This window comes from Hemicordylus capensis, chromosome 2 (genome assembly GCF_027244095.1).
Source record: "Hemicordylus capensis ecotype Gifberg chromosome 2, rHemCap1.1.pri, whole genome shotgun sequence".
NCBI classification, from domain to species: Eukaryota; Metazoa; Chordata; class Lepidosauria; order Squamata; family Cordylidae; genus Hemicordylus; species Hemicordylus capensis.
In genome coordinates, this window is record NC_069658.1 from 112094000 (window position 1) to 112118978 (window position 24979).

At 40.6% G+C, this 24979-nt stretch overlaps 1 protein-coding gene and 1 long non-coding RNA gene across 7 annotated transcripts in view; one reads left to right on the forward strand and one right to left on the reverse strand.

Moving 5' to 3' along the window:
* Positions 1 to 24979, forward strand: part of KDM4C (lysine demethylase 4C) — a 413873-nt gene that overhangs the window by 220356 nt on the left and 168538 nt on the right. The gene's annotated exons all lie outside the window — the stretch shown is intronic.
* Positions 5049 to 24979, reverse strand: part of LOC128343234 (uncharacterized) — a 31324-nt gene continuing 11393 nt past the window's right edge. Inside the window, exon 3 of the long non-coding RNA XR_008315400.1 lies at positions 5049 to 6854. This is a non-coding gene — a long non-coding RNA (uncharacterized LOC128343234). The remainder of the gene's footprint in view (positions 6855 to 24979) is intronic.

Sequence of the window (24979 nt, forward strand, 5' to 3'; positions counted from 1 at the left end):
TAGAAGCAGGAGTGGGGGGAGTTGCTGAAAACAGTGCATCAGTGGAGCTTTATACTGGATGTCAGCCAGTATTACAAAACCAGAAGAAGAGTCTTTGTAGGTGAATGGCCTGTGACCATGAGTGAGGGGTGTCTGTAAATAACTCTCTCCTTGCCTACCCCACCAAGCTATTCCCTTAGAATTTTTTATTAGGTTTGCCTAAAGCACAAATAAACACTTGCATTCCTTTCATATCTTAAAATTAGCATCGCCACACAGTAGGGTAATTAGATCTGATTTTAGATGGGGACTGGCTGGAGAGTCACTGAACACCTACCACTAGAGACAGACCTTAGCTATGCTCTGTAGCTATGTTTATTCTTTGAAAATGAGACAATTGTAATTGTGATTACAAACACTGGAGCTCAGCTGGAAGCCACTGCTGAAAATCATTTGTAGGTCAAATGTTTAGCTTGTGCAGTTTTTCATGTATTTTATTAGCAAAAAGAGCATTTAAGGTTTATAATATTTTTCAGTGGCTGAGCAGAACATTTATTTCTCTAAATACTACTTTATAGCTAAAAGGATGCTTTAAAAATGAAACTACAGGTCGGGAATCCTTTATCCGGACTCCCAAAATCCAGAAAGCTCCGAAATCTGGACACCACGCCGAGAGAGAGAGAGAGAGAGAGAGAGAGAGATGCTTGTAGCTTCAACCTCCTCCAGTTTGCAGGAGCGATCCCTAAACTTGCTGTTGTTTATTCCTCAGCTCATTAGCTCTCTTTTTAGTTGCAAAGGCAGGGAAGAGTTGCTCCTGGCTGGTGCTGCGAATGCAGCGCCAGCCTAACTAGCTCCTGAAGGGGCTGCCTGGCCCCTTCAGGAGCTAAGACTGGTGATGCGTTCGCAACGCAGCCCAGAAGCGGCTCTTCCCTGCAGGGAAGAGCCGCTCCTGGGCTGTGCTGTGAACGCAGCACCAGCCTTTGTTTAACTGCTGAAGGGGCCGCATGGCCCCTTCGGCAGTTAAGCTGCTTCTCCCAAACGGAGCCTCAAGGCTCCGTTCGGGAGCCAGACCATGCCCCCCACGTCTGACGTGAGACGCGGGGGTGTGGCTATCCCCTGCGTCTGACGTCAGATGCAGGGGGCGGGGCTATCGGGGCGCCCGCCGCGGCCACACATGGGCCGCCGGCAGGCTAGCTACGCCCCTGGTTCTGAAAGAGGAAGTTGTCCGGAGTTTGTTGGAGATTCAGTGCTTTAGTGGAATTTGTTTCCCAAATATCAGGGTAGTTAAAGTTCCCCATTACTTATTTTATTTATTTGTTTATTTATTTTAACACACTTCTATTTCCATCAAAACTCATGTCTCTGGGTGGTTTACAACAAGTAAACAAATGAAAAGTTAAAACATTAGTTAAAATAAATGACAACAGAACACTTAAAATGGTAGTTAAAATAAATAACACAGTAAAAGTTAAGATATTACAATTTAAATTTTTAAAACATTTTAAAACAATGATAAAACTGTTAAAACAATATTTAATTAAAAGCTTGGGTGAATAGGTGAGTCTTTAATGACTTTTTAAAAGTTATCAGAGATGGGGAGGCTCTTATTTCAGCAAGGAGTGCATTCCAAAGCTCTGGGGCAACAGCGGAGAAGGCCCATCCCCAAGTAGCCACCAAACGAGCCAGTGGCAACTGCAGACGAACCTCTCCTGATGATCTCAATTGGCAGTGGAGTTCATAACGAAGAAGACGTTCTCTTAAATATTCAGGGCCCAAGTTGTTTAGGGCTTTATGGGTTATAACCAGGAACTTGTATTTTGCCCGGAAACTTATCGGCAGCCAGTGTAGATAATTCAATACTGGAGTAATATGGTCTCTCTGAGATGACCCCGAGACCAAACTGGCTGCCACATTCTGAACCAGCTGTAGTTTCCGGACTACACACAAGTGCAGCCCCACATAGAGCATATTGTAGTAATCCAGTCTGGAGGTTACCAGCATATGTACTGTACCACTCTTCTGAGGTCATTTATCTCAAGAAATTGACGCACCTTGTGTATCAGCCGAAGCTGATAGAAGGCACCTCTGGCCACTGCCTCAACCTGGAACACCAGGGAGAAACTTGGATCCAGAAGCACCCCCAGACTGTGTACCTGTTCGTTCCGGGGATGTGTGACCCCATCCAGAGCAGGCAGATCAACCTCATCTCCTGAGTTTTGACCCCGCACAATGAGTACCTCCATCTTATCTGGATTCAGTCTCAGTTATCCCTCATCCAGCCCATTACTGCCTCCAGGCAGGCATTTAGGGAGGTTATGCTCCCTCCCGATGATGTTGACATGGAGAAGTAGACTAAGGTTTCATCAGCATACTGATAACACCCTGCACCAAATCTCATAATGATCTCTCCCAGCGGTTTCATGTAGATGTTAAATAACATTGGAGACAATATGGAGCCCTGAGGGACCCCATACAAAAGTTCAGATTTTGAAGAACAGTCTCCAAGGGACACCATCTGGAACCTTCCCAAGAGGTAGGAGCGGAACCACCGCAAAGCCGTGCCTCCCACTCCCAACCCACTCAGACACTCCAGAAAGATATTATGGTTGATAGTATTGAAAGCCGTTGAGAGGTCTAAAAGGACCAAGAGAGTCATGCTTCCTCTGTCCATTCCCAATTGGAGATCATCCATCAGGCCAACCAAGGCCATCTCCACCCCATAGACCGCCCAAAAGCCAATTTGAAATGGGTCTAGATAATCAGTTTCCTCCAAGACTGTCTGGAGCTGGGAGGCCACCACCCTCTCAATTACCTTGCCCAGCCACAGAAGGTTGGAAACAGGCCTGTAGTTGCTCAACTCTGAGGGATCCAAGGTAGGCTTCTTCAGAAGCGGTCCAATAATTGTCTCCTTAAGACAAGGAGGCATCCTGCCTTCCCTCAGAGATGCATTTATAATCTCTACCAGGCCTTCTACAACAATCCCCCTGCCAGATAGTATAAGCCATGTTGAGCAAAGGTCAAGAGAACAGGTGGTAAGTCGCACTGTTCCAGTCAGCTCGTCCTCATCCTCAGGAGTCACAAACTGGAACTGATGCAGCTTAACCACACAAGAGGAGTCGCTGGACACCTCCACATCAGACACTGAAATAACTGTGGAGACAGAATCTAAGTCGACCCGAATATGAGATATTTCCCCCACAAAGAATTCATTAAAGACGTCACAATCGATGGTTCCAGATTCTGATTCAAGGGAGGAGGGGCACATATTGGCCCTCTCACAACCCTATACAGCTCGGCCAGATGTGAACTTGTGGATGCAATACGGACAGAAAAGAATAGCTTGTTTGCCACACGTATTGCCTGAGCATAGATTTTCAAATGCGCTCTTTATTGTAATCTGTCGGATTTGAATCGAGTCTTTCTCCACTTGCGCTCTGGTCATCTACCTTGCCCCTTCAGCCCCCGTTGTTCTTCTGTATACCAAGGGGCCAATTTTGAAGCGGATCAGAGAGGACGCTTAGGAGTGATCATGTCTACTGCCCCGGTGAGCTTGCTGTTCCAGATTTCCACAAGGGCATCAACAGGATCACTGGCAGAGCCAACACTAAATCCTTCCAAGCCTTCTTGAAATCCTATTGGAGTCAATAATCTTCTCGGGCGGACCATCCTAATAGGTCCCTCATCCCTGCAAAGGTGGGAAGTGAGTGTGAGTCCAACCTTAACCAGATGGTGGTCCGTCCATGACAATGGGGAAATCACAGGAGTCCCCACCCAGGGAACACCACCCTGATCAGAGTGAAAGACCAGATCAAGCGTGTGACCTGCAATGTGTGTCAGTCCCGAGACCTCTTGGGACTATCGTTGTCATGGCCACTATGAACTCCTGAGCCACTCCGGACAAATTGGTCCTGAAATGAACATTGAAGTCCCCCAGGACCACGAGCCTGGGGTACTCCAACACCAAGCTTGAAACCTTGTCTGTCAACTCAGTAAGGGACTCTGTTGAGTAGCGGGGTGATCGGTACACCAACAGAAGTCCGAGTCTATCCCAGGTCCCCAAACTTAAGCACACAAATGGTCCAATATGCATGAAAGCACGATATGGTCTGACACCTCAACAGGGATCCTGGTAAGGGAGATATTGTTCTTATAGACCACAGCTGCTCCACCTCCCCACCCACGGCTTACAAGATAGAAAAGTGGGACTTTGCTAATCTAGTACTCTTGTTGTGGTTCCACCTAGTAAGGCTATTTATAAATCCACACGTTCAGTGTCTGGTGACCTTGATGTAACTTAGCTGCTGGTACAGTAGTTTCTGCTGTTTGTCACGCATAGAAAAGAGCTGTAAGAGTAAAATGGTTAGCCAAGACATTATAACAGAGAAGGCACTTAATAGCAGGTGTACAATACAACAGAATGGCAGAATAGCCAGAAGACTGGGAGTTCATATCACCAGCTCTTCTTTTCTGGGCTACCATGTTAATTGATCATTTTCCTTTCTGTTGTATATGTTCTTATTTAACAATTTATAGTCTTCTATTGCTACCATCTACTCCTGGAAGTCATCCTACCAAGCCTCAGTGAAGTGATACCTTTACCTTCATGTACTAGGAATTCCAGCTCATCTTGCTTTTTTCACATACTGTCTTCATTATTCTGTACAGACAACAGATGCCATGGATATTATGTTATGATGTTTCTTCTGCTATTTTAGTATGGGATTTTCTAGTCAACCTACACCTCCCCAAGTCTGCTGCTGAACTCACATTTGTATCTTCAATACTTTCTTTGTATTACCTTGGGCTTTTATCTCCACTCGCCACATAATTTAGTGTAAAGCCTTCTTCATAGGTCTCATTTAATGCTCATTGCTTCCTATATATAAGGCATCAAACCCTTTAAGTATGTTTCAGTGGAAAAGAGAAGTACATTATGTCCCACTGCAAAAATCTTAATTTCTACAGGAGCATATGTCAATGAACTGTCTGCTTAAAGATGGAACAATGCAATAATAATTTGGTGATGTAGCATCTGTACAATAAAATAACATGCTGATTATACCGGAACAGTGAATGCAAAAGTTTTATTCCCTCTGTTCTTACATAATCAGAAAGCCATTATCATTCCTCTGTGGAATGTTAAAATTTACTAATCTAATATAGCCATATCATGTGTAGTGTAAATTAAAAAAATAACCCTATTAACAATTCAAAACTCATGCCAAGCACAAACCTTTTAACTACTGTACATCAAAAGTTATTTAAGTACTAAAGCACACTTGCTTGTAAAAAGTGGAAACCCCCCCCAAAAAAAGACCCACAAAAAACACCAATCCTCCACTTTAAAAATTCTTAAATCATTTCTGGTCTATATCAAAAGATTTTGTCCACAAAATGGATGAAGATGTGATCCTACATCATGTCATATGGATTGTGTATGTTTCTCTGAGTGTAAATTGAAGTTATGATTGAGAAATGAAAGAATAGATCTGCACTTCCAAGGCAAGTTTCCATTCATCAGATAGGATTCTCCTTTTTGAAAATTTGTCTTCAATTAAAGCACCATTTACTCTAATTTCTGACACAGGTAGGGCCAACCCAGTTGTGACACTAAATATGTCATTTTGCCAGGCTTATGTTCTTTATTGCATTAAAATAGCAGCTGTACTAGGGCTGATCATCAGTGGCCAAATTGCATGTGGAGAGAGTGTTTGAACCCTTTCTTGTCATACTTACATAAACCACTATAAACCTGTGAGGAAAGCTTCTGCCGACTACATTTCTTCATATGGCTTATAGCAGCTTTGGGTGTGTGTGTGCATCAGGGCCATGTTTGGAGGGGAAAGGGTTGGATTTCCCTTCCACATGGCATAGTGATCCCAATTCTGTTGGAGCCCCTCTGTGAGTCTTGATTTAATGAATAAAAAAATTCAAGCAATAGGAAAGGTTGTTGGAATGAAATAGCTCTAATTTAACTGTAAAACACAGGAAAGCCTTGACTATAGATTGAATATGCTATGAACACATCAGGGGGTATCATTAAATTTATCTGTAAGCAAGTTTTAAAGGTTTTGTTATAGTTTAGCATCACACAAATAAACTTGCCTTTACAAGGATAAAAAATGTTCGAGCTTTTGTACCACCTTTCCTTTTTCTATGAAGGAAGTGCCATAAGAAGGGGGGGGGGTTGGTGGTTGGTGGTTGTTTGTTTTGCAAGCTTACATATGTCATACTAGTCCTTGTGCCACCATAGCCGTTCCCAGGGCTGGCTTTGGGTTTCAGAGAGCCCTTGACAAACTGCCTTCTCCCTCCTTCCTGAATGACTTTTGGTGGGGCTTGCCTTGGCGGGCTGGAAGACAGAATAGCTATGGGCAGAAAGGTTGTCTCAGGGAATTGTAATGGGTCCTTCTGTGGGCCATGGACCCTTAGCAGCTGCACAAAGATGCCACCTGAAGAAGCCCAGTTATTTTCCTGATCTCAGCTGCATTAGATGTGGCCTACCACTCCAGGCCTTGCTGGCTCACAGCTGCTTTGTACTGGCTACATTCTTCAAAGTGGCAAAATTTGACAATGTCTTAAAAGGCTGGGTAGGTGGAAGGGAGAATGAAACAAAGCTGAGTTAGGTTAGAGGTGAGGAGCAGCACTGATCAGTGGTCATCCTAGGTAGGCATATTGTGTGTGTGGGAGGTGACTGCAGCTGGGCTATTGGAAAAAATAAGTTGCCTTTCCCTTTAGCTTGGTCCTATGTAGATGTGGAGGCTGCAGAAAGGAGGCAGGCAAGCACTGGCGCTCTTTAATTTGAGGTAGGTGTGGGTTTATTTGAGGGCCCACAGCTGCTGCCTTGTCCACAGGCTTTCAAAATCCTGCATCCAGTCCTGTAGAAATTAATACATGCATGACATCAGTACATGGGAAACATAGGAAAAGAACAAATAATGGAATTCTGCTTTTATTTGAACCAAAATTCTTACTGCCAGTAGAAATGATAGCAGAGTGGGGAATTCAGGAGTGGGGTGAGAGAAAGAGAGAGAGAGAGAGAGAGATTAAAAACCCAGCCCTTGTCTGTCTTCTCAAATCAAAGAGTTAGGAAGGAAGAGGTAGGATTCAGTAATGCTTCCACCTTACAGTGCTGAATCTATTTCATGCAGAATTACAGCAGTAAAGTGTATTTCATATTGATTTTTGCTCCGTGCTTCCAAACTAAGTTTTTCACTCTAATTTAATCTGTCAAATAGCTGCAGAGAATGACTTTTGTGTTTTGTAATGGATAGGTTCTCATATTTCTTATTCTGATGGTAGAATATATTTTTGCATGTTTCTCTCTTGACAGTGAATAGACCACAAAGGCAGCCACTTTCCAAGACATTTATAAAAGGGTTGTCACATCGAGATCTCTTTTTTACACATCTATATTAATAGCCTTTCATTTTTTGTAGTTATTGTATAGTGCATACAACTGTCTGTTCTGGCATCAGAAATCCAATTGGACAGAGGGAGATAGAATTGTCTTAGAATGGTCTTTACTGCCTGCGAGAGTACTGAACTGATATCAGCTATTTTATTTATGGCTGATTTCCAAATAACTGAAAATATGTATACAAATATTTCTTTAGAAATCTGTGAGCCTGGAAAATGAATACATAGTTGAAATAGAATGTCTTTTGTGGCACTGTTTTTTTTTTTTTTTTTTTAAAAACAAATAACTTATTTTGACATTCTGGTTGATTAATAGACATTTAAGGACTAAAAATAGCCTTCATGCCGTACAAACATGTTGCCCAATTTTATCAGCTACGTTCATGTTAGATATAGCACGACTCTGAAAACTATCACTGGGATGCAGACAGAAATTTTATGGTGAACAATGATACTTGCATATTATCTTGAATCCAGTATGAACATAAGTTTATCGAGATTCTTCAACTGAATGTGAAGCTATGAAAAAGAATCAGATATCTTGTCAATTTAAAAAACAACTTTTAAAACAACTTTCCATGTGCAAATATCCATGTTTCCGTGAATAATATAGCAGTAATGCAACACTTTATGACTAGAAAAGCTTTGCTAGAAAGAATTCTCTGAAGTGGAGTCCATATCTCAAAAATAGAATAAAAGTATTTTGGAAGTATTTCACTCTAAACTATGCAACAACTATTGCAGTAAGAATTATTGGCACCAGCAACAGCCAATGGAGAACACTGTGCTGGGGTTAAGTAAAGTTGCATTCCCTCTGCTAAATATAAAAGAACAACCACTTTGAAAGGTGCCTCCTTGCCCAGTTACAACAGCAGATTTAGTATTAGTGTGTGCCCAATGCTCAGTTGCATTTTTGCCTCTCCAGTACCCAGCCTTACCTTGGTTGGACATGAATAAAGTGAGGTGTCTAAATAAAGCACGGTACATAACTTGCTTGGTCTTGTAGTCTCCCCCACCACCACCACCACAGACCAGTTGAAAATTGCATGACAAATGAATGGGAAATTGAAAAATAATTTCTTCAGTCAAAGTTATATGAACAGAAATATTTTATCAATTTTTTTTCTACACTTTACAAAATTGTCAATGCAGTCATAAGTACTGTTATGTAGAGAGCAGTTTTGATTGTCAATACTATTTCTCATTTTGGTTTATTTACTGAAAAATAGGCTTTCAGATCTCTCTCTCTCTCTCTCTCTCTCTCTCTCATCATAATGCAGTTTCTTCAGGGTAGGTGTCTTTCCTTACTTTAACAACATTATCAACACCTTGTAATTTCATTGTCACGGAGCCTATGTGTTCATCTTCTGCCATCACTGTGGTATCACCACAACTTGGCAAGTGATGAGATAATTCAGATGTCTCCTAAACCATACTTTTGGATTGATGTCCATTGTGCAACACTTCAATCTTTCAACAATAAAATGAAAAATAACATCTTTGCTTAGTTTCGTTTTCTTGCCATGTCTTTATTTATCTATTGTGTTTTTGGTGGCTATAATTGTGATGCCATCTCATTTGCAAAAAAAAAAAAAAGAATTAAAATTAATTTAAATTTTTTAAAAACAGATCCTCCCTTTAGGTTGCCAACTCTCCAAAGCAAGCCTGGAGCTATGGTGAAAAATGTTGAGGGCAGGGGGGAATCTCCAGAAAGAAAAAGCTTCAGTCAGAGATGGCAACTAATCCGCAGCTATTCCTTTTTCTTTGTAAACCACTTGAACGTTATTGTTGTATATTAATAACGCAATCAATGTAATAAATACATAATAAATAATCAATGGCACAAGATAGATAAGCACAAGAAGAACTTAATAACTATCATGATCACATATTCATTCACCAATGGTGTCATTGAAGGGGAAATCATTCAGGAGGAGTGAATGGTAAGAAACAAAGTTTCAACATATATACAGGAGCCCTGTGCCATCACACACATGACTTCATTGTAAATACAATGCTGCCCAGATAGCAGAATTATCATTAGTTTTGAATAGAATTACATTAAAAATACACACACACACTCCCTTTCTGTCTTTCCTTGACTGCAAAATGAGTACATATTTGGCTAAACATGCTAGATGTCTTCTGCAAGGCATCCCAATAAGGCACATCTATTTGATGGGGGGTGGGATTTTTGTGCCAGTCAATGCACAAAATGAGAACATTATTGGTTTCAGGATCTGAAATTATAACCTGGAAATTGATTATTCCACTTCCTTTTTGGAAGTAACTTGCAAATTCTGATTGTGAGATTATTTATAAAATGGCTAGATTTTGTTATATCATTTGTAAAATTTGCTTAGAACTTCGGTAATGTTGTTATATGTATGCTGGTCTATGACTGTAATAAAGTTTGACTGACTGACTGGATATGGATATGTATGTGTCAGAAAAGATCTGCAGGATGCTATAGTTTGTCCTCAGTTTTCTCCCCTAGCCTCTTGTCAGTGCCCCCTTCAGGTATGTGCTCTGGGCAGCCACCCACCTCACCCACTTTTAAGGCTAGCCTTGGCTAATGGTTTGTGTTTTTATTGGTAGGGCCATAAAATTCCAGCTTTAGTAATGAGTAACCATTAAAATAAAAGGTATTGTATAAAAACTGTGCTAGAAAATGGTGAGTACACAAGCAGTAAAGAAGGATTGAAGATGCTAATTTTTTTAGTACTGTCAGATTTATTATTATTTATTTACACAGTCAGACAGGTGTTATTTACTGGTTTGTTTTATCCAGACATTGAGTCCTTCCCAAGGACCTGGGATGGCTGAATTTTATTGTCAATGTTGTTGCTGTTATAGATTTTGTCGCAGAATATAGGCTTTTCCCAGTAAAGCTGCTTTTTGTAATTAGCTGATGGTGATTTCTGTGGCCCCTATGGTGTTGAGGTGCTCTTCAAGGTCTTTTGGAACTGCACCCAGGGCACCAATGACCACTGAGATTATTTTGGTCTTTTTCTGCTACAGCCTTTCAATTTCAATTTGTAGATCTTTGTATTTGGTGATTTTTTTTCTTTCTTTTTCTTCTATTCTGCTATCCCCTTGTATTGCTATGTCGATTATTTTCACTTGTTTTTCTTTCTTCTCGACTACAGTTATATCTGGTGTATTGTGTGGCAGATGTTTGTCTGTTTGTAGTTGGAAGTCCCATAATATTTTTACATCTTCATTTTCGACCACTTTTTCAATTTTATGGTCCCACCAATTCTTGGCTACAGGTAGCTTGTATTTTTTGCAGATGTTCCAGTGTATTATCCCTGCTACCTTGTCATGCCTTTGTTTGTAGTCAGCCTGTGCGATCTTTTTACAACAGCTGATTAGGTGGTCCACTGTTTCATCTGCTTCTTTACAAAGGCGGCACTTGCTGTTTGTTGTTGACTTTTCAACTTTTGCTCTTATTGCATTTGTTCTTAGTGCCTGTTGTTGTTGTTGTTGTTGTTGTTGTTAGTTCGATTTCTATACCGCCCTTCCAAAAATGGCTCACGGCGGTTTCCACAGAGAAATAACAAACAAATAAGATGTCTGTGAACCCAAAGGGCTCACAATCTAAAAAGAAACATAAGATAGACACCAGCAATAGTCACTGGAGGTACTGTGCTGGGGGTGGATAGGGCCAGTTACTCTCCCCCTGCTAAATAAAGAGAATCACCACATTAAAAGGTGCCTCTTTGCCAAGTTAGCAGGGGTCACTGCTAACCCCTCGGATCTGAGAAACAAGTGGGCATCGCTTAATCAATCTTGGGGTAGATTGTGGCTACCCTTCAGCTCCAGTAAGAGCAATGTTTTAAGCCATGGATGTCCAATGATCTTAAATATGTTATATAAAAATTATTAGTTGATAATAGATATGATGCAGAAGAAGAGGAAGTTGATGAGTTTTATGCTCAAGTTCAGTCTGAAATTGACAGAACATGCAAGCGAGATATGCTGGTGGTGGTTGGAGATTTGAATGCTTAAGTTGGAAATGGTAAGGAGGAAAACACAGTTGGACTGTGTGGTCTAGGAAACAAATGAAGCAGGATGACGACTTACTTTGCCAAGCCATTGATCTCTTCATTGCTAACACATTCTTCAAACAACCAAAGCAGCTCCTGTACACATGGACATCACCAGATGGAGTACACAGAAGTCAAATTGATTACATTATTGGTGCAAGGAGGTGGAAGACCTCAGTTATAACAACAAAGACGTGGCCAGGGGCTGATTGTGGAACAGATCATGAATTGCTCATGTGAACGTTCAAAGTTAAGCTATAGCGGAAAAACAAAGCTTCCACAATATGATCTTGATGTCATGTCCCCTAGCTCTGACAGCGAGGAAGAAAGGGAAGCTGTCGGCATTCCAGCCGAGTCTGGAATGTCTGAAGGGCAGAGCCCAACTGCAGTGGAATTAGCTGACGGTTCAGAACAGACTCAACAGCCTGAACCAGCAGAAAATGTCAGCGACCAATCGGGGGATGATTTAGGCATTGGAGCTCCACCAATGCCACGGCAACGCAGGTGTTTCAAACGCAGGTCACAATTGGAGGCGGTGCGGAGGAGCAAGCGCCTGTTATCGAAGGCTGACAAGCCGTAAATCCTGACACCTGGGAGCTTTCGACTGGCTCCATAAATTGGAGCCTCTGACTCCCACTCATTGCTGAGTTTCAACAATTGTCATTCACCCACAGCAAGCAGCCGAGCCGTGTACTTCGCTGGCCTTGGGCCAGACCTTGACACTTGAGACTGTACCCACCATTTAAAGGAGAATATCAGGAACCGCTTTGAAGTTCTGAACCTCATTGATAGGGAACCAGAGGAACTGTGGAATGAAATAAAAGAAGTTGTTAAGGACGAATGTGAAAAGAGACTGCCAAAGACCAAGAAACAGAAGAAAACAAAATGGATGTCAGAACAGACGATGGAAATTGCCAAGAAGAGGAGAGAAGCCAAAAAAGATAAAGTCCTCGTGAAGGAACTTAATAGGGAATTTCAGAAAGCTGTTAGAAGAGGCAAGGAGTAGTACTACAATGACATCTGTAAAGACCTTGAGGATGGAAATAGACATGGAAAAATAAAGCAAGTTTTCCAAAATAAAGTAAGTTTTCCAAAAGATCTCTGAACTCAAAAGGAGGTTCCAACCTCGAACTGGTATGTTAAGGGATGCCAAAGGACAGATAATAACTGAATCAGAGAAGATCAAACAGAGATGGAAGGAATATACTGAAAATCTGTATAGCAGGGATATCAACATCCAAGATACTCTAGAAGATATTCCCTACTTGAAAGAACCTCTAGTATGGGAAGATGAAGTTAGATCAGCTCTCCAGTCATAACAAGTCAGAAGGCTATAGGAATTGATGGAATAGCTACAGAAATATGGCACACAACAGAAGAAGAATCAGTGCAGGCTCTAACCAAACTCTGCAAGCAAATTTGGAGAACGACACGGTGGCCAACATATTGGAAGAGGTCAGTCTACATACCCATACCAAAGAAAGGAGACTTAACAGATTGCACAAACCATTGCACAATATCCTTGATTTCACATGCTAGCAAAATAATGCTCAGGATAATCAAACACAGATTAGAAACCTATGTGGAAAGGGAAATGCCAGATGTTCAAGCTGGTTTCAGAAAAGGCCGAGGAACAAGAGACATCATTGCTGATGCATGCTGGTTAATTGAGAAAGCCAAAGAATACCAAAAAGAAGTCAACATGTGCTTTATTGACAACAGAAAAGCCTTTGATTGTGTTGACCATGTCAAGTTGTGGAATATCCTTAGGAAAATGGGCGCCCCATAACATCTCATTGTCCTCATAAGAAACCTATCCACAGGACAGGAAGTCACAGTCCAGATGGAACGTGGTGAAACAGACTGGTTCCAGATCAGCAAAGGAGTAAGGCAAGGTTGAATACTCTCTCCTTCTTTATTCAACATATTCTGAACATATACTGAGAGAAGCTGAATTGGAAGATTTTATTTATTTATTATTTAACACATTTCTATACCGCCACAAACGTGGATCTCTGGGTGGTTTACAATTAAAATAATTTAAAGATTAAAATCAATTAAACAATTAAAATCATTTAAACATTAAAAGTATTAACATTAAAATCAATTATAACCCAACATTAAAAGTATTAAAACTATAAATCTAATTAAAAGCCTGGGTGAATAAATATGTCTTCAGTGCCTTTTTGAAAGTTGCTAGAGAATGGCGAGGCTCTTATTTCAAAAGGGAGCGCATTCCAAAGCTCAGAGGCAGCAAAAGAGAAGGCCCATCTCTGTGCTGCTGCCAGACGATCTGGCAATCTTAATGGGTGATGGGGCTCCAGACAATCTCAACAAGCAATGGGGCTCAAGGTGAAGAAGACATTCTCTTAATACCCAGGGCCTACGCTGTTTAGGGTTTTATAGGTAATAATCAGCACCTTGTATTGTGCCCGGAAACTTATCGACAGGCAGTGTAGCTCTTTCAATACAGGAGTAATATGGTCTCTCCTAGATGACACAGAGACCAACCTGGCTGCCGCATGCTGTACCAACTGCAGTTTCTGGACTACGTACAAAGATGAGTGTTGTTGTGAACTACACCTGATTTCGTACTCTGTATATGCTCAGAGGGAAAGAGGCAAAGTCACATCATACACAAACTGAATTGGTTCTTGGAGATGGTGACCATGTAGGATCTGGGCGCACAAACAGAGATAGAGGGAGACACACTCAGAAAGTTCAGTGGGCTTTATTATAGGAAGTTGCTCATCAGAATAAAATGCAAACAAGTCATCCAAATTAAAAACATGTTTTCCAATTCAAGGTGTAGTGTATTGTGCTGTGTATTGTGCCTGACTAACATATGTGTGTGCACTCAGTAATCACAGCTATCTAACAAATCCTAATAAAACATTTAGAGAGAAGCAGAGAAAGAAGGAAGAAGGGAGGGCTTAGGATAGGGATGACAGTGATTAGTAGGGAGGAGCGAAGTGGGGAACAGGTTAGGCTGTGCGTTGAAAAGGCATCTCACCAGGTTCACGAAAAAGGCTTCAAAGGATTTGTTCATTGCTGGAGTTTGGAAACGATGCAGGCTTCAGATGGAGGAGAAACACGGGTGCTGGAGAACAGGAGCCTGGGGTGCATGCTTCAAGCAGTCAAGCAGACTGGGGGCAGGTGCTCAGAGCAAAGCGGAGAGAGAGAGCACCATGGCTGGGTAGTCTTGACTGTTAACTGCACAGTAGAAGACACAGACAGTCCCTGTCCATGGAAAGAGTTCCTGCTTTTAGCCCTGCGGCTTTAGCAGCAAACTCTGGGATGGCTCTGCTGGTTAGGCAAAGCTTGCTAGCTCTCTGTTCAGTGAGCCTCATTCTTTATGGTTGTTTCTTCCCTTGATCTCCATAGAGTCTATTCAAAATATCCTCATCCTTCCTGGATCCCAAAAAGGTGACAATTTGCTGTTACCCTTTCGATACTGTCTTTTAATTATTGATATTAGTTTAGGATATTAGCTCAGTCCAGGGAGATCTGAATCCCATCTTCTGTTAGCTGCTGTTTTGGGGATGAGATTGTTTTAATTTTGCCCAAAGCAAATCTGTATCTCTGGGCTGCAAATGGGCATCATCTCTTGTCCCCAGATTCCTGGCGCCTGGTCCCAGAAGGTGTTAAAAGGTGTTAGCAAAGAAGAATCACAGCTATAGATGTTTTCTATGTGTGCATCTACCTAGAGTGGAATTTCTATAGACAGCAGTTGGGTATCCCCTTTGGGCAGAGCAGAGCAATAATTAACAAGGATTAACATAGACTTTTTGCAGGAGGAAATCTGAGCTCAGCTTCTAGTTTCTTCCACAGACATTGTCTGATAGTAAATTAAATTTTAACATTTGGATAGACCAAGCCTGGCCATTGTATTTCTTTTGAGTACCCATTTCACAAACATTGAGAACACAGTGCTGGATTGCCTCTTCCTTCACAGAGCAATTACCATCGGTCTCAGAGGCAATTCATGTACTGGTCAGTTCACCTTGAGTTCAGGCATTAATTGATTCCTTAATAAAAATGGAATTCAGACACAGGCTTGAATTCCATATAATTCTGGGTTGGTACCTCTGGGTTTAATGTTGGTGTCAGGGTGTCCCCAACAGCATGGTTTTAAAGTTGGAAGAGGAAACATCAATAACTTGCACTACGCTGATGACACTACTCTGATAGCTCGGAATGTGGATGAAGTGCAAGCTCAAGTAATAAAAGTCAGGGAGGACAGTGAAAAAATGGGCGTATGACTAAATGTAAAGAAGACTAAACTGACAATGGGTAGCAACCAGCTTCAGAATTGATAAGGAAGACATTGAAGCGGTGGATAGCTTCTGCCTTTTAGGATCAACCACCAACAGGATCCAGCAGTCAAGAAATACACTGCAGACTAGCTCTTGGTAGAGTTGCAATGAAGGCCCTGGAAAGGATATTTAGATGCCATGATGTATCGTATACCTACAAAGATTAGAATTGTTTGAACAATGGTTTTTGCTGTGACACTCTATGGATGCAAAAGCTGAACTTTGAAGAAGCAAGATAGAAAAGGTATTGACACTTGGTGTTAGAGAAGACTTTGAGGATACCATGGACAGCCAGGAAAACAAACAAATGGATCATAGAATAAATCAATCCAGAATTTTCACTCAAGGCACAAATGACCAGGTTCAAAAGATCATACTTCCAACACATTATGCGAAGATCCAGCTACCTTGAGAAGTCCATAATGCTAGGGAAAAGTTGAAGGAAAGGAAAAAAGAGGACAACCTGCAGCAAGGTGAATGGACTCAATTACGACAGCAATGAATGCACCACTGAGAGACCTTAAAGGCCAAGTTGAAGACAGATAATCCTGGAGAGAATCTATGTGGTTGCTAAGAGTCGCCACCAACTTGATGGCACTTAATTAATCACTCATTAGATATTGTACAAAGCATGTTTTTCCCTTTATTATTTATTTATATTGTGCCATTAATGTACATGCTGCTTCACAGAATTCCATTAACAAAAAAGACAGGCCTCTGCCTCTAGGAGGCAATGTAACAATGTGGGGGGAGAGAGAGAGAGAGATGCAAGGGTTGCGAAACAAAGAGGGGAGAATTGGAGAGAAAAGGGTTAACAAGGGATGAATACAAAGGGTTTATGTTACTAGTGAACTGCTTTTTGTTATAATTAAAATTTTCTATAGTTAATTAATATAACTGAATATAGTTAAACAGTTGTGCCAAAACATTGTTAAATAGGTGGATTTAGAGATGAAAAATACTGGTAAAATAGTATTAAACCGTTTGCCTGGGCTATGAGAACTCAAAAAGCCTTTTGTTCTGATCAAATCAATATTACACTTCAGATGATTTTGCGAAATATTGCACATTTAAATGGATGTGGTGGAGGTAGAGGGGGAGGGGTGTATGAGTGTGATATGTATCTTTTTTGGATGAATTTTTAAATTATTATTTAGTGTTTTCATTTACAATTCCATATCTATAACAAAAAGCCTTCTAGTAAATTATTCTTTTCTACCTAAAGGCATTTATGTCTAGTTTAGTTCAGTGAAATATATAACTTATTTTGTGTTTGGTATGGGTAACATCACTTAGGATGTTTGGGATACCAAGGATTTGAGCTAATAAGACAGTAACCATTCTTGTATCTAAAGGATAATTTCCCTACTATGGACTTTACAGCAGGGTTTGAAATTTAGCAAAAAACTGCAGGCTGGGTAGATTAACTGTGTTTGTAAGGGTCTAAATTTATGTTTTGAATTATTATTATAGTAAGGGTAAACTCTATAGCTGATGATTCACGAAGAGAGGTGTGCGGGAAGTCCACTTTTGTGTATATTGTAATGAATGACAATATTATTATTGTTAAAATCAATAAAAAGCGAATTTGGGGGGGAAAAGACACTATCCAATAGGTAGTGGGGATGTGCACAAACTGGCGGTTCGGCATGGGGGTGGGGTGTTACCTTTAAGGATCAGGGAGGATGCTTTTACCTCCCTGCTGTGTTTCCCCCACTGGCTCTGTCTTTAAAATCGCTGGCTCGGGGTGACAGTGTACCTCCTTGCTGCCCTGGTCAGTGTCAAACAGCACATCGGGCACTTCCAGTTTGACGCTGACTGGGGTGGCAAGGAGATGCACTGCCGCAATGCACCAGCGATTTTAAAGACAGCGCTGGCAGGGAAAACGCGGCAGGTGTGTGTAAAAGCACCCTCACTGATCCTTAAAGGTACCCCCCCCCCGCCGAGCCAGAGAGTGGTGTGTGTGTTGCCTGATTCAAGGACAGATTCACTTTGCTTTTATATCCCTACCAACTTTGGCAAGATTTCTCTCTGAGGTGTGAGAGCGGGTCACAATTCTTGACTGCTTATATGTGTTCCTGAACTGAAACTCTGAAATAGAAAGGGTACACTTGTTATAGTTTGAAAACCCCTAGTCTAGAAGAATGAAGTCAACATTTGCTGTTATAGATCATAGCACTGCTTTAGAAAATACTAATTTTTGCAAGATAGGTTTTTGTTAGTGATCCCACATGCAAAAATGAACAATTTGTACAACATGATATTATGTTGACAGCTACATTTTTATTATTTATCTAGTGCATCACTAAATTAATGTAATACGTTAGCTTTTTAAAATTTTCTGATGTAGAGCTAAAGTTTTGAGGGGATAGGGAAAATTCCTGAGAATAAGTGGCAAAGCTGAACATTTTTATTTCTTTTGTGACTGCCTGTGTCAGTGAGTGAACACACTGTACTTTTCAAGACTTTTTACCAAAGGAACACTGGTTTTATTTGAAGCTTGTACAAATGGATAACTGATATCAAAGGTTTCTGCAGCATTGCCTACAAGTTGCCAGAAGGTCAGTGTAAAAATATATCACTCCTTGATTCTGCTAGGGAAGAATGGCTATTGTTACAGCATGCTCTAAATCTTTTCCACGTACAAGCAGTCCCTGTCAAATGTTCATTCTGAAGGTAATATGGGAAGTGTAACCATCTCTGTTACAGCCCCTGTAACAAGAGGTTTCTCAAGATGTATCTCTTGTACTTGCTTGGTTATTGTGAAAAACTAGTGTCAATAACTGAAATAATTTTTAACAGATGGCTTCTGCTGCCTTAACAATAATTGAATGGTACTTCTAACCAGTAGTCTATGGACGTGAAGCTTTGTTTCTTTTAATTAATTGAGAAGAATCCTGTAATAGTCAAGAGCTGTTTATACAATATTGTGGTATACAGGTGAAACTCGGAAAATTAGAATATCGTGCAAAAGTCCATTAATTTCAGTAATGCAAATTAAAAGGTGAAACTGATATATGAGACAGACGCATTACATGCAAAGCGAGATAAGTCAAGACTTAATTTGTTATAATTGTGATGATCATGGCGTACAGCTCATGAAAACCCCAAATCCACAATCCCAGAAAATTAGAATATTACATGGAACCAAGAAGACAAGGATTGAAGAATAGAACAATATCGGACCTCTGAAAAGTATACAGTGTACTGTGCTTGATTGGCCAGCAAACTCGCCTGACCTGACCCCATAGAGAATCTATGGGGCATTGCCAAGAGAAGGATGAGATTGCAAGTGTTGGCAAGTGTAAGCGTAAGTGTAACCATCCTTCCGAGGTCGGTAAAATGAGTACCCAGAATGTTGGGGGCAATATGCTAAAAAATCATTGTAAACCGCTTAGAGAGCTCCGGCTATAGAGCGGTATATAAATGTAAGTGCTATTGCTATTGCTAAAATGGTCTTGGGAAAGGAACGGGCCTAATTTGTCACTAGAACTGGCAGGACAAAACATTCACAAGAAAAACTACATTTCAATGTAACTTTTATAAACTTCTCCCACATATTAAGTTATGGGAATTTAAAAGGATTTTAAACAAGATAAGTTTAATTTAAAATGCCTTGGCTGACAATCAAAGTGTGATTGCTACAGGTACATGAGAAGTGCCAATGCTGCTGTTGAGTTCCAGACGAATGCAGTAGTGATTCACTATATAACATTAACCTGTTCACGATGTGATCCCTGATTAGATGGGATTATCCATATAGCTAAATCCAGATAGAAGGAAGTAGTAGCAGCAGCTAACAAAAACAATGGTTGGCTTTACAGGATCTCCAGCTAGTTACTAAGCTGGAAACATATGGGGAACATGGGAACCATGCACACATACTCCCAGCAGGCATGACATCTGAATTCACCCTAGCCCAGTTCTTGTACCAGATTCCCAAGATTAATCTGACATTTGTCCAGAGATTCTCCACCACTTTTAAGCTACATTTAAAGATGGGCGGAGATTCTCAGAGAATGCCAGGTGAATCTCAGAAATCCGGCTCAGGAACTGGACTAGGACGGGTTCAGATGTCGTGCCCACTGGGAATGCATGCTTTCAGTTACTGACACTTCCCCAACATGTTCCCAGCTTAATGACTTGCCAGCAGTTGTGTAAAGCAGCCCAGGGGCACTGAACAACAGCTTTTAAAAAGGTGATCACTTGCACAACATAGATAGCTTTTGGGGGGTGGGGGAAGGGCTAATTTTGGCACATTCATCAGGGAATGAAATTTTGAAAAGGTTTTCCCATGGTGCAACCACTTGAACACAGTCCTTTTTCAATTAAATGAATAGCATCTTGGTTATAAAACTACTCCCCAACTCTTCTTGTCATAGAAATGCTAACTGAGCAAAGAGGGTGATTCTGTTTATTTAGCAGAGGGAGAGCACCAATGGTACTTATTCATGCTAATCATGAACCCCAAATGCTGAATAGAACCATGTACAGGATCAATACACACTGAACCCATATGCTTTTTTCTCTCTATTTGGTACTTCCTAATAATTATTCTTTCAATGTAGCTCCCTGATGGTATGCTCCTTTGAGCTTACTTCTTTCTTATGCTATAACATAACATGGTATCCAATCGCTAGTTTATACAGCTAATGCCACCTAAAATTAAACCCAGACATTGCTCATTACTTAAAAAGGCCTGGATCCATGTTCTTGTATAGTTGTCCAAGCAAAACTGTGCCTACACAGGCTTTATGCAAGTTTATCTTCCGGCTGCAACTCCCTTTGCTGCATTCAATGTCACTCCATTGGATATTGTTTCAAAAGCACTTTTTAAATAGCAGGGGCACTACAGTTGGAGGAGTAACTTAGAGAATTTCAAGAGCACAGCATAGAAGCTCCCCATGTGACCCTTTGGTTGTTTCCACAATTCATATTTCACTGGAAGTATAGTGGAGTTTACATGGCATCTACAAAAATAGTTTGTAGTCATGATGCATTAAAACCACCCAGAGAAGTAAGTTTTGGGCGGTATAAAAATATATTAAATAAATAAATAAATAAAACACTGACATTCTGTTAAAAAAAAAGTTGCATTCTGTTTGCAATATGTTTGGCGGGGAGGAAAGGGAAGTTCCTATAAAAAGGCAGATATCCTGAACCTGGATCAGTTATATAAATTTAGATACCTCACACCATTGTCAGAGTATCTGTCCCAAATATATGCTGGTATTCTATCATTCTCTTTGAGGTAGATAAATCACAGTTTATATATATAGAGAGAGAGAGAGAAAGAGAGAGAGCGAGCGAGCATGAGAATCACTATATAATTCCTGTGCAGATCGATTAATATAATCTGTCTTCATTCTCCTCCGGAAAAATAGGGCTAAACAGTATACAAGATGTATGTAAGATCAGTTTGTGAAAGAGAAATAGATCTGTTGCATTCTCTATGTGATGCAAACCACCCTAAATGTACAGGTGAAACTCGGAAAATTAGAATATCGTGCAAAAGTCCATTAATTTCAGTAATGCAAATTAAAAGGTGAAACTGATATATGAGACAGATGCATTACATGCAAAGCGAGATAAGTCAAGCCTTAATTTGTTATAATTGTGATGATCATGGCGTACAGCTCATGAAAAACCCAAATCCACAATCTCAGAAAATTAGAATATTACATGGAACCAAGAGAACAAGGATTGTAGAATAGAACAATATCGGACCTCTGGAAAGTATAAGCATGCATATGTATTCAGTACTTGGTTTGGGCCCCTTTTGCAGCAATTACTGCCTCAATGCAGTGTGGCATGGATGCTATCAGCCTGTGGCACTGATGAGGTATTATGGAAGACCAGGATGCTTCATTAGCGGCCTTCAGCAATTCTGCATTGTTTGGTCTCATGTCTCTCATCCTTCTCTTGGCAATGCCCCATAGATTCTCTATGGGGTCAGGTCAGGCGAGTTTGCTGGCCAATCAAGCACAGTACACTGTATACTTTTCAGAGGTCCGATATTGTTCTATTCTTCAATCCTTGTCTTCTTGGTTCCATGTAATATTCTAATTTTCTGAGATTGTGGATTTGGGGTTTTCATGAGCTGTATGCCATGATCATCACAATTATAACAAATTAAGGCTTGACTTATCTCGCTTTGCATGTAATGCGTCTGTCTCATATATCAGTTTCACCTTTTAATTTGCATTACTGAAATTAATGGACTTTTGCACGATATTCTAATTTTCTGAGTTTCACCTGTAGGAGCAGGACATGACCGGAGCACGGTGTTCTCCTCCACCCTCACTACAATGTTGAGCATGAAAGCTGGGTAGCCCTGCTGCAAGAGCCTGGGCTGAAGAGAAATACTCCCAGGCAGCTCACATTCTAACAATCATGCAAATCTGAGTAGCCCTCATGCAGCCTGAGTAGCCCAATTTTAGTGGTCATGAGCCCACTGTCTATCGTACTGCATCATTCAAATCCAATAGACACATTTCATGAAGTGTATTACATACAAGTTAATTTTTAAAAGAGCAAAAGATATGCTCATGGACTCTTATGTCAAGGAAGATAGTGCTATATTAGCTTCTAACGATAATTCAGTTGGGAACACACTTTTTTATAAAAGAAAAAAACTTTTTGATAGTTTGTGAATGCAACCTATGTTGCTCTTTGTACATGTAGACAGAAATGGGAAAATATATATATAAACTGGTTCTGCTTTCACTGTCTGATACTCAGCTTTCATATTTCCAATCTCCAGTGAATAGAGGCTTGAATATGCTGTATTTTTCAACAAGTGGAAAATATTTCATATTATTATACACCCACTGATTTCAGTGGCTGTGTATGAACTGTTATGAATAGTTTTTAAACTAGTACAAATATGGAAATTCTCTGACTTTTGTTCTACATTTTTAACTATGATCCCTCCTGGTCCTCTGGATTATCCTCACAGCAGGGAAATTTGGGTGTGGAAACGGGATTGTGTATAGTTATGATTTGTTAGGGTTCCCCCCCCCTTTTTAAAAAGAAACAAATACTTTATCCTTTGGGTATTACATAGGGGACATATTTCATCAATACATTAGCAGTGGCTTAGATTTAATCCTTGCTCAAATTGCAGGAAGATTTGAAGTCTCACAGCAAATACTGTAATCTTTTAAGCTATCTGTTAAGCAACTGTTTTGCATGCATGCCTGTCACTGTACCTGCAATCTAAAGAGATCTTGGCTGGAAATTCAGTGTGACTCTTCCTTTGTGAAACGATCTTTCCCCCCTATGATGGATGCAATAGTAGACAAAATGAGTGCTTGTCTAATTTTCAGAAGCATCATCTTTGCTTTCAGGGACTTGCTAAACATTGAGGCTGTTCACATGAGTAGCCCTACCCAGGCTTGGGCAGTCCTAGCTGTGTAGAGCTGCCTCATGTGAAGAGCCAGGATTGAGGCTTCTCCTGGCGCTGCCCTTCTGGGTAGCCCGGGATTTTTTACCTGACCATTTACTAGGCAAAAGGGCATGAGCCACATCCTTTTATCCAGGTGCAGTGTCATGTGAGTGCTTGGCACGTAGAGTGTTTGACTCACGGGGGAATCCTTCAATGCACTGCACTTGTTGCGTGGTGCATTGTGGGATATCTGGAGGCTGGGATGCATTTTCCTGACCTCCAGAATGCCATGTAGCTCACAAAAGTGCTGGTTGTATGGGTGCACAAGCCATTCGGCCTGTGACCATTCCAGATCATCTGGGGGAAAGGTAGGTTCTGTCCTGCCTTCCCACCTCCTGCCCTCCCCAGCACTCTCAAAAGTCGTGTGAACGACCTCAATATATATTGGTTTGTTTCAGAAAGAGTTTAATTTGGTCAGTATAAAGTAAAAAGATGTGTGAAAATAATGTGATGGTGACAAAGAATTTCATTATGCAGCAGCCATCACTCTAGTTTCTCCATTGCTCCATCATATGACGTTAACCAGCCCTTGTGATACTCCATGTTATTTGAAAATATTTGCTTTGTTTCTGATGTTCTCTTATAAGGGGGCAATACATGTTGGTGTTTGAAGCAAGAATTATGATGCATTGGAATGTGGAAGGATTCTCATTGTGAAAGTCTTAATTTTAATTGAGTAGATTCACTTAAAAAAACTTAACTTGGTAAGGTGCTGTTTAAAAAAATAGATTTGCAAAGATAAATATGCTTTTTTGTTTAAAAAAGGCTATCCAAAATAAATGAACTGCATTGAAAACTGTCTGTGTATGTGGAAAAATAAATATTGTTGGATATATCGCAAAATGTAGCTAGATTTTCCCTTTAGGAAAACACCTTATGGTAATATAAAACACTTCTCAGTTTTCCTGAGTAAAGTATGAGCACATCTTAGTTTTCCTTCTCTAACAGTATTAGAATACTTGGCATGTCTTTTTTGGGGGGTGGGGCAGGGATCTAATATTTTTATAATAGATTGTGGTGCTGCATCATGTGAAGAATACTATTTCTTGAATCATCATCATTTTCTTGTTAATATTGTGTTAAAGTTCTGTTGGAAAATGCAGCAGTGCATAATTGAAATTGAAAGCTCCTTTCTGGGAATTGTTGGCTGGACAAAATGTTAGTCTTATATTTATGCCAGTAGCACTCTTCAAGAGATTCAAAGAGTGTCATTATCTCTGATAGAGAGATATTAAGTTGTAACAATGTCATAGCCTGAAACAGTAGGTATGTTTTGACTGAGTCTGGTCATTAAGAAATTTTCTTTTGAACTGGGCTTTTGTTGATGTACCTAATTAAAGACAGGAGATGAAAATCTATAGGTCCAGGTCACTGTTGGTGTGTTTTGGGGAACTTAGGCATCAGGTCCTCTTCTTTATCACTTCCTCCTTCATACTTGTATAGTCACTCTAATGGGACATGTACAGTTTCACACTAGTGGGTGGCCTGCAGACAGACCACCTTTGGAAAATTCTAGAGCAATAACCAACCAAATGGTGTGACTGCTCCCTCCAGGGGGAATCCTGCTTGCCTAACACAGGTGGGGAGGGCACTTGCTTGCTCAGTGAGCTTTGGAGAACCCTCTGCAGCACTTGTGTGGTGTCATTAGGACACTCTCTCTCAGACTTATTGTCTTGATATTTTTCCTTCAAGGAGTTAGGTGTACTTCACATACATCAGGGTATTCCTGCGCAGTTGCATGTCTCTGACACAGTAGCTGCATTTAAGTACTT